Below are 8,509 nucleotides of genomic sequence, written 5' to 3' on the forward strand. Positions count from 1 at the left end.
GATTAATGGGATATCTAAGATTAAAAGTCTATTTGAGAATATTGAGCCACCAATCAAAGTTAGATTTATCTTTCAATAATACCTATTTGGGCCTACTCTGCCTCTTCCCTAACCCCCAACTAACGTCAAATCTTTTTAATGAATAATTATTGTACTTTTTGGCCTTACATGATTATCAGGATTTATCTCTTAAAATAGAAAAGACCCCTGTTCTAATCACCCAAGAATACAGAACAAGATAAACAAGGCTCTGCGATTTGTACATGAATGTTCAAATAATACTACATTTTACATTCATGTAGATCTAGAGAAATACCAATTATTGACCTTTATATCAGTGTGAAATAATTTTCTAATTTTGCTTCTTTGCTGCTTGAATAAATGTTAGTAGTTAAAATTAGTATCTAAACCACATAGACACCTTTGGTCATGGATCACACAAGCTGAAATCACTCACTATTGTTTGATTAAATATTTTTTACCTAAAATATTCGATAAAAATCTATCCAAAAATTAAAAATAGTTGGACAATGTAGTTGTGTATTCACATTGCCCAATTTCACACCATGTTCATAGATTAATAGTATAAATGTGTCAAATTTGATTAACAAATAAACCATTATCTACATGATACTAAAATATGCATTGATTTTCCAAGTGATTTCCAAAATGTAATTTTTTATGTATAATTTGGGCTATAAAGTTGTGAGTACCTGTCAAGTAGTTAAGAGAATTAGGTCGGATGCTTAGCAAAGTCAAGTCAAGGAATTAGTTCTTAATTTTTAAGAATTAGTTTCTGATTTTATTGTTTAGATATTTTCAGTTTTACAAAATAAAGAGATTCCTTAAATTAGGGGATTTTTTCTAGTGCCTAGAATAAAGGGATTCAATAACAAATTCTATTGTTATGTTTTCCCCTATATATTGTAGTTGTTATTGTCACAACCCGGAACTCCCATTGAGCTCGTGATAACCGCCGTAAAGCCTCGACAAACATTCTTCACCCCGAATGCCGATCGAAACCTCGCAAGGCTCTCTATCAGCTTTCGCACTTCCTCGATGAGCAATAGTTATCAAATATCGTAATTCAAAGGATTACGAGTCATTTCCAAATCAGAACATAACATATTGTTTTTTGGCTCACAAGGGCATTTTTATCATTTTTCGTCGAAAATCTCAAAACTTGCTAAAAATGTAGTAGGTAAGCAGAAAATATATTTTTAGTGATTTAAAAACAAATTAAGTATCCAAACGTTCATTTGAAGTGAAAATTTGACCATTTGAATATAATAAAAATATTCAATAAAATAAATTATTTTCTTGTAAAATAATTTTTATAAAGTTATCGGTAAATAATTCTTATAGCATAAAAGTTAATTATATTCATATATACTATAAAGCAAATAACCAAAGCATAAAATTACTTTTACAGCAACACGTGGGCTCACATCTAACCAAAATGCATCGGAAGCTGAAAACCTACAGTTTTTACCGATTCAAGTCCAAATGAAGGTCCTTGTCAAAGTCAGCTAACTATGGAATTCCCCGAGCCTGAAATGTGAGGAAATAAGGGTGGTGAGATTATAAAATCTCAGTGAGTAAACAGACACCATCTAAACTATCTAAAGGCGAGTAAATGGAGACGAATTAAGATAAGTCATTATACTGTAATTTCATTACCTTTCAATTCATTTCAACCAAATAAACAAATAGGCTTATGATTTCCTAAAAAGCTTGGCTCGTGCCAAAATCATTCTCATACTTAGTTATCAAGGATACCTCGATCGAGGGTTATCCCAACTGAGTCCGCCAAGGCTGTTAAATGTCTTTACATCTGAAATTTTAGCCATGCCTTGACGTTAGCTGAGTCTCACTCTCATGCGGTGGTCCACATGAAGTGCACTCAAATCTTTACCTCAGGAGATACTTCATCCAACATCTCCCCCCGGAGGTAAATATATAATTAGGCTATCGTGCCCCTCTCATAGGCAATCCACGGAAACCCCCACCACTGCAATGACTATGGATTATTTTATCTATCACCTGATTTATAAAATCTTTTTCTACTTGACATGACAATTTATCGCAACCTAGCCTCTCAAGGCTGAATACACAGTATAAATAATTCTAACACCAAAAATCAGTTTAGCCATTCATGCTCATATATTATCATAAGCCATTTAATTTAAAACCATAAATTTACAACACAAGCAGGCAGTCTCCAATTACTCTATATTCAAAATCAATATTCAATTTTTCAAAAAATTTATAAAATCATTTTATAAAATCACAATTTCTCCTAAAACATAGCAATTTACCATTTAAACCCATTTTTCATAAAATCACACAATTGAATAAAACTACTCTAGATAATTAAGACGATAATAAGTTCACTCACAGTTCTAGGAGTCGATGTACTCTTAATATCAGTCTCCAAGCACAATCTCTGTACTTTTACCAATGTAATTTACTCACCATCTATCCACAATGTACAATACATAATTCACCACATCAATGTTTGACCATTATAAAATCAATTCAGGCTCGGTTTATATGCATGATATGATATGCAACTTATCCGACTACCTCTTAAATGCGGTGCTGACCTAATTCGGCCAATTACCCGATTAAATGACAATTTTGTCCGATTTGACTCCAAATTGCTCCATTTCATTTCTAATATTTCAATTCACTAAATACAATCCCAATAATCTAAAATTCAGCCTAACAACCCTCACAATTCTTCTTGAAAATTTCGGCCATTGTGGTGCACTATCACTAAAACTTTTCCCATTCCATTTTCTCACCATAAATCATCATTTCATCAATTTTTTAACCAATTCACTTGATCACAAAATCAATTCATTACTTCTACACTTCACATAGGGTTCGGCCATTGAAGGTTTATGGGAAAAATGGATTCTTTTCTTGTTGTTTGTTTCTAAACATGCTTAACTAACTCTAAACACCAACATAACTTAGAATCAAATCAATCTAACATCATTCTCTCTCCATACCCATTCCAACCAGCCATGAATTCATCATGAAAACATGTAATTTAACCATGGAAAATGAGGAGAAATGCATGGGTAAGGTAAATCACTAGCAAAATCAAAGAAATTTTACCTTTGCTTGATCAAATCCTTGAATTCCAACACTTTCTCTTTGATTTTTCCCACCTAGGGTTTGTTCTTCCTTGGTTTCTCTTCTCTTCTAGTTTGGCTGACCACTATGGGAGAAATGGGCTGATTTTTATGCCTTTTTATATAGAAACAATAAAATAACAAAAACATGACACATGGTATTTCCTTATTGGTTTAAATTTTAAATATTTGACTTTTAATTCTTTAATTCTCCACCACACATTTCTCATGTTTATTCATTTCCATGATGAATAAAATTCCTTGGTCTTGACAAGTGTGCGGGTGAAAATTTACCGATTTACCCCCGAGGTGGTAAAATTACTATTTCACCCCTATACTCCAAATTATATCGAAATTAAAATTTTTCACTTCTAAACTTCAAATCATACTCCAATACTCAAATCATACTCCAATAAGTCAAATAAGGTCAAAAAAATCTTTTCTAAAATTTTCATTTTGTCCTCAGGTGGCAAATGACCATTTTGCCCCTAGATAGTGAAAATTTTGATTTGACTCCAAATTGATCCTCGAACTCCGAATTACCATTTTAAGTCATCTCTAGACTGTGAAACTCCCAATTTCACCTTACAATCCCTATTTTAATTAGTTTGAGGTATAAATCGACTTACTTGTACTTTTAAGCACAATACTGACTTTTAAATATTCTTTCAGGATTGTTCAAATATACAATCACTCTATCAGTCTCATGTGTAACATGGTAGATAATTAAGGGCTGGGCTTGACAGTTATTCAGCACAATAAGATAAGTTGAATCAAGTTCTTTTATAAACTAACATGGTGTCAAAGTAAGGCTTTTTTTTTTATGGCCAAACTAGCCATGATTGGGGCAAGAAAAACCACAGATTCTTCTAAGGTAGAAAGCTCAACAATCAAAACTACTATGACAAATGGAGCAGACTATTTTTTCCAGCGTTCTTTCCAGTTAACTTCCCACAAACTAAACAGTAAAAACTACCTAACATGGGTTTAGTCTGTAAAGTTGGCAATTGATGGCAGGGGAAAGCTTGGGCATCGACTAGAAATGAGAAGCAATCAAAAATCGAAGATCTAAATCTGAGCAAATGGAGATCAGAAAATTCATTAATCATTGCTTGGCTGATCAACTCAATAGAGCAAGTCATAAGTAAACCCTATCTTTTTTTACCTACTGTAAAAAATGTATGGGAAGCGATGCGTGAAACCTATCCCAATGTAGAAAATTCATCTCATATGTTTGATTTGAAAACGAAATTATGAAAATCTAAACAAAGAGAACGTGAAGTTACTATATATTATAATGAGATGGTTTCCTTATGGCAAGAATTGGATCAATGTTATAATGATGAATGGGATTGTTCTACTAATAGTGTGAAAATCATCAAGAAAGAGGCGAACGATCATATGTACTTGCTTTTGACGGGTCTCAATCTTCATTTTGATGAAGTGAGGTCTAGGATCCTTGGAAAAAAAACCTCTACCATCACTTCATGAAGCTTTTTCTGAGACTAAAAGAGAAAAGACTAGAAGAAAGGTTATGTTGAACAACCAAAAAGCTAAAACTAGGGCAAATATTAAAAATTCAGCCCTGTTTTCAAAGGATATTAGATTTAGCAATGACAAAAAGAAAAAACCTTGGTGCAATCACTACAAGAAGCCATAGCATACGAAGGAAACCTATTGGAAGATTCACGAGAACTTCAAATTGGAAAAAGAAAACAAGGGGCGAAAACCAAGCATTTCCAAACTTACCACGAAGAGAATTAGGGACAACAAGTCACCCTAGAAGCATCTTTATTCACAAAAGAACAACTAGAGCACTTGCAAAAGCTTTCACAATCTCCACAATTCTTAAATTCCTCTTGTTCCATGGGTCAAAAACGTAAATTTGTTACTACACTTCTTAGTCTCTATTCTTCTGGACAAACACCTTTTTTATCATAAATTCTGGAGCAACTGATCAGATAATAGGTCACTTCAACCTTTTTTCCACTTATACTCCTTGTGTAAGGAACAAAAATATCAAGATTACTAATAAGTCTCTATCGACAATAGCTAGGATAGGATCCATTATTTTATCTCCATCCATAACTCTGCATAAAGTTCTTCATGTACCTAAACTGTCTTTTAATCTTTTATCCATCAGTAAGTTAATTAAAGATCTCAAGTGTCAAGCTAATTTCTATCCCTCTCGGTGTGAGTTTCAAGAAATGATCTCAAGGAAGACAATTGATAATGCTAGAGAAAGCGACACTGCTGTGATTGATAACCCGACACTGATGTGAATTCGAGGACGAATTCTATTTAAGTGGGGGAGACTGTAATACCCCATACTTCGATATGGTGGCTAATAAAGCTTATCGGATGCCAATTTAAGTTAATCAAAATGTTTAAAAGTGATGAAAGGTGAAAGGAATAGTTGGAATAAAATATTTCGCACGTGAAGAAATAATAATTAAATAATAATATTTTTATTGAGGATGAATTAATGAGATAAAAAGTGATTCAGAAGTGAATCAAGGCATAATAAGATATTTTAGGTATCAAGGAGACAAGTGAAAAATTTTAGAATAAAATAATATTAAAATATTAATATTTTATTCAGTGTCGAAATTTTTCATGATGAAAGAGTATATGGTCAATCTAAGTGGGGAAGAAGAAGAAAGAGGAAATTTTGGAGAAAAATGACATTAATAAGACCCCGCGTGTCTTTATTAAATAAAGCTAGTGCGGGTAAACAAATATTTAAATATTGCGGTGATACCATATTGAAGTATAAACTTGACATTTTATTGGTACAAGTGTTAAGGAAGAAAAATGGAAAGAAATCAGAATTAAAAGATTGTGGGAGGATGCAATTAAAAAGGGTGAAAACCTTAGAGGGTAAAATGATACTTTTGTCATTAATTTGGTCAAAGCTTCCAAAGAAAGCTTTGACTCTTCATCCTTATCCCATGACCGATTCTTATCTTCACCAAAAGATATTTTCTTCTTCTTCCTCACCCACCCAATGCCATTTTCATTTCACCTCCATGAAAATCAAATTTTTTTCATTTGATTTTCCTTGTTTTCTTTTCATTTCCTTTCCTTTCTTACTTCTTTCTTCTCCTAACTTATTGGGCACCAAACCTACAGTTTCTAACCCCATTTTCCAGGACAACCAAACCCTAAGAGAGAGAAGGAAAAAATCTCTCTTTCTTTCCTTTATTTTCTATTGCTACTCCACCATCACCGACACTTGAATTTTCAACTTTAAATCTCCATTTTTAAGGCCAAAAGGTATATATCTTCAACTCTTGGAATTTATGAATTTATGGGTTATATTTTCAGATTTTATTTCCTAATTTTTTCAAATTCTTTTTCTTGGAAATATTAGGTTTTGTTGATCTTTATGCCTCCAAGCTCACGAAGGTAAAAAACCTTTAAATTGGAAGAGTTGATATGATGGGTTTGAGAATTAGACTAGAATTCTAGGTTAAAAATTAGGCTAGAATGTAGTTTACCAAGAGAATGCTTATTAGAATTATTAAGTTTAAATTTATGATATATTTGAAGCTATTATTATTTATTACCAATTATAGGTTTTAATGGTATTTCGGGACTACTTGGATTAAGATCTTGTGGGTGCTAGTCTTGTTAGGTGGCATTGTTAAGGTGAGTGAACTTGCATTAAATTATTTTTGAGAAATACATATGTGTTGGGATAAAGCACTTAAATGATTTTATTTTATTTTTTTTCTCTAAGTCATGCTTGGGAACAAGCCCTTGATGAAACGTTTTATGTTGTAAAATATGTAATGTGATGAACCCATGTGTTCCTATATTCTGATGATATATATGTTATGCTTTGAATGATAATATTATGTAATAATTGTAATCGCACGCGTGCGGTGTGGGAGTGCACATGTCGGTGATGACGGGTGATTCTAGCTATGTGGGGTGTGGAAGTGCACATGAGCTGATGACCGGTGGGTGATGATTCCAGCTATGTGCGGTGTGGGAGTGCACATGAGCTGATGACCAATGGATGATGATTCCAGCTATATGCGGTGTGGGACTGCACATGAGCTGATGAGCCGGTGGATGATGATTCCAGCTATGTGCAATGTGGGAGTGCACATCAGCTGATGAGCTGGTGGTTGTATACATGTTTACACATACCATAAAAATGTTAGAGAAAATATTATGTGATTGCAATGAATGTTGAATGTTGAAATTGTTAATTGTTTCCAAATTGATTTTCAATGCAATGAAAAACTCTCTGTCTTGCTTGTCTTGCTTGGATATTTACTGTAGTTTTCACTTTTCGATTTCATTATGGATCATAGATCCTTCAACACTAAGGGGTTAAATAATCAAAGGTCGAATTGAGGGGTTTTACAAGGAATTAAACTAAATTGCATTGTTTTTAACATACATGCATCATGATTTCTAAACTTTCCTTATCCTTTACTTATTCCCTTCCTATGTCCACTCACTGGGTTTATACTCACTCTTTTCAACTTCACGTTTTTCAGATTTAGAGGTAGTTGGGACCTAGGTCGAAGAGTTCATTTGTATTCACCATTTGGTAGGTAACATGGCATCCAGTAACAGTACCCACGCCCAAAGTCACTCCGCTGATAGTCAAGGTCTCTTGTATATGCATATAGTTACTTAAATGTAAATTATGAGATTGTTGTGCACTCTGTACATTTGATTTGATTAACCATGTCATTTAGGGTTGACGAATGATAACCCTAATTTGAGAACGTTATATATATATATATGTACTTGGTTCTCATAGTTTAATTTCGAAAGAATATTTATTAGAAATTATGAGTTTTAGATCTTAAAGAAAGAGAGGCTTGCTTGGGCTTGGTAGGCTATGCTTATTGAGCCATTGAGTCGATCATGGTTTGGGAATTGAGCTATGACATAGATCCACCATCTCAACTAGTATTGGTATACAAGGATTCATGATCAATGCCTCACCTATCTCAGCTATTTTCTAAAGGCCTATGAATAGCAAACCTTGGGTCTTTCTATTTGCTAAAGCACAAACACACAACAATCAACCAAAGTAATTTCATTTCAAAACCAATAAGAGTTATGCACCACATAACTATGATGTAGACAAATAGGAAGGACTAAAGGGATATCTAAGATTAAAAGACTATTTGAGAATATTGAGCTACCAATCAAAGTTAGATTTATCTTTCAAAAATACCCATTTGGGCTTACTCTGTTTCTTCCCTAACCCCCAACCTAAGTCAAATCTTTTCGATGAATAATTATTGTACTTTCTGACCTTACATGATTATCAGGATTTATCTCCTAAAATAGAAAAGACCCCTATTCTAATCACCTAAGAATAAAGAACAAGATAA

At 33.2% G+C, this 8,509-nt stretch overlaps 1 long non-coding RNA gene across 1 annotated transcript; it reads left to right on the forward strand.

The window, feature by feature from the left end:
- Window positions 1–6,179: 6,179 nt before the first annotated feature.
- On the forward strand, window positions 6,180–7,883 carry LOC108663849. Its single transcript, XR_001929948.1, has 4 exons — window positions 6,180–6,419; window positions 6,517–6,551; window positions 6,722–6,794; window positions 7,658–7,883. It is a non-coding gene; the product is annotated as an uncharacterized LOC108663849 (long non-coding RNA).
- Window positions 7,884–8,509: the final 626 nt, after the last annotated feature.

The sequence above is a fragment of the Theobroma cacao genome, unplaced genomic scaffold, assembly GCF_000208745.1.
Source record: "Theobroma cacao cultivar B97-61/B2 unplaced genomic scaffold, Criollo_cocoa_genome_V2, whole genome shotgun sequence".
In the NCBI taxonomy this organism is placed as follows: Eukaryota; Viridiplantae; Streptophyta; class Magnoliopsida; order Malvales; family Malvaceae; genus Theobroma; species Theobroma cacao.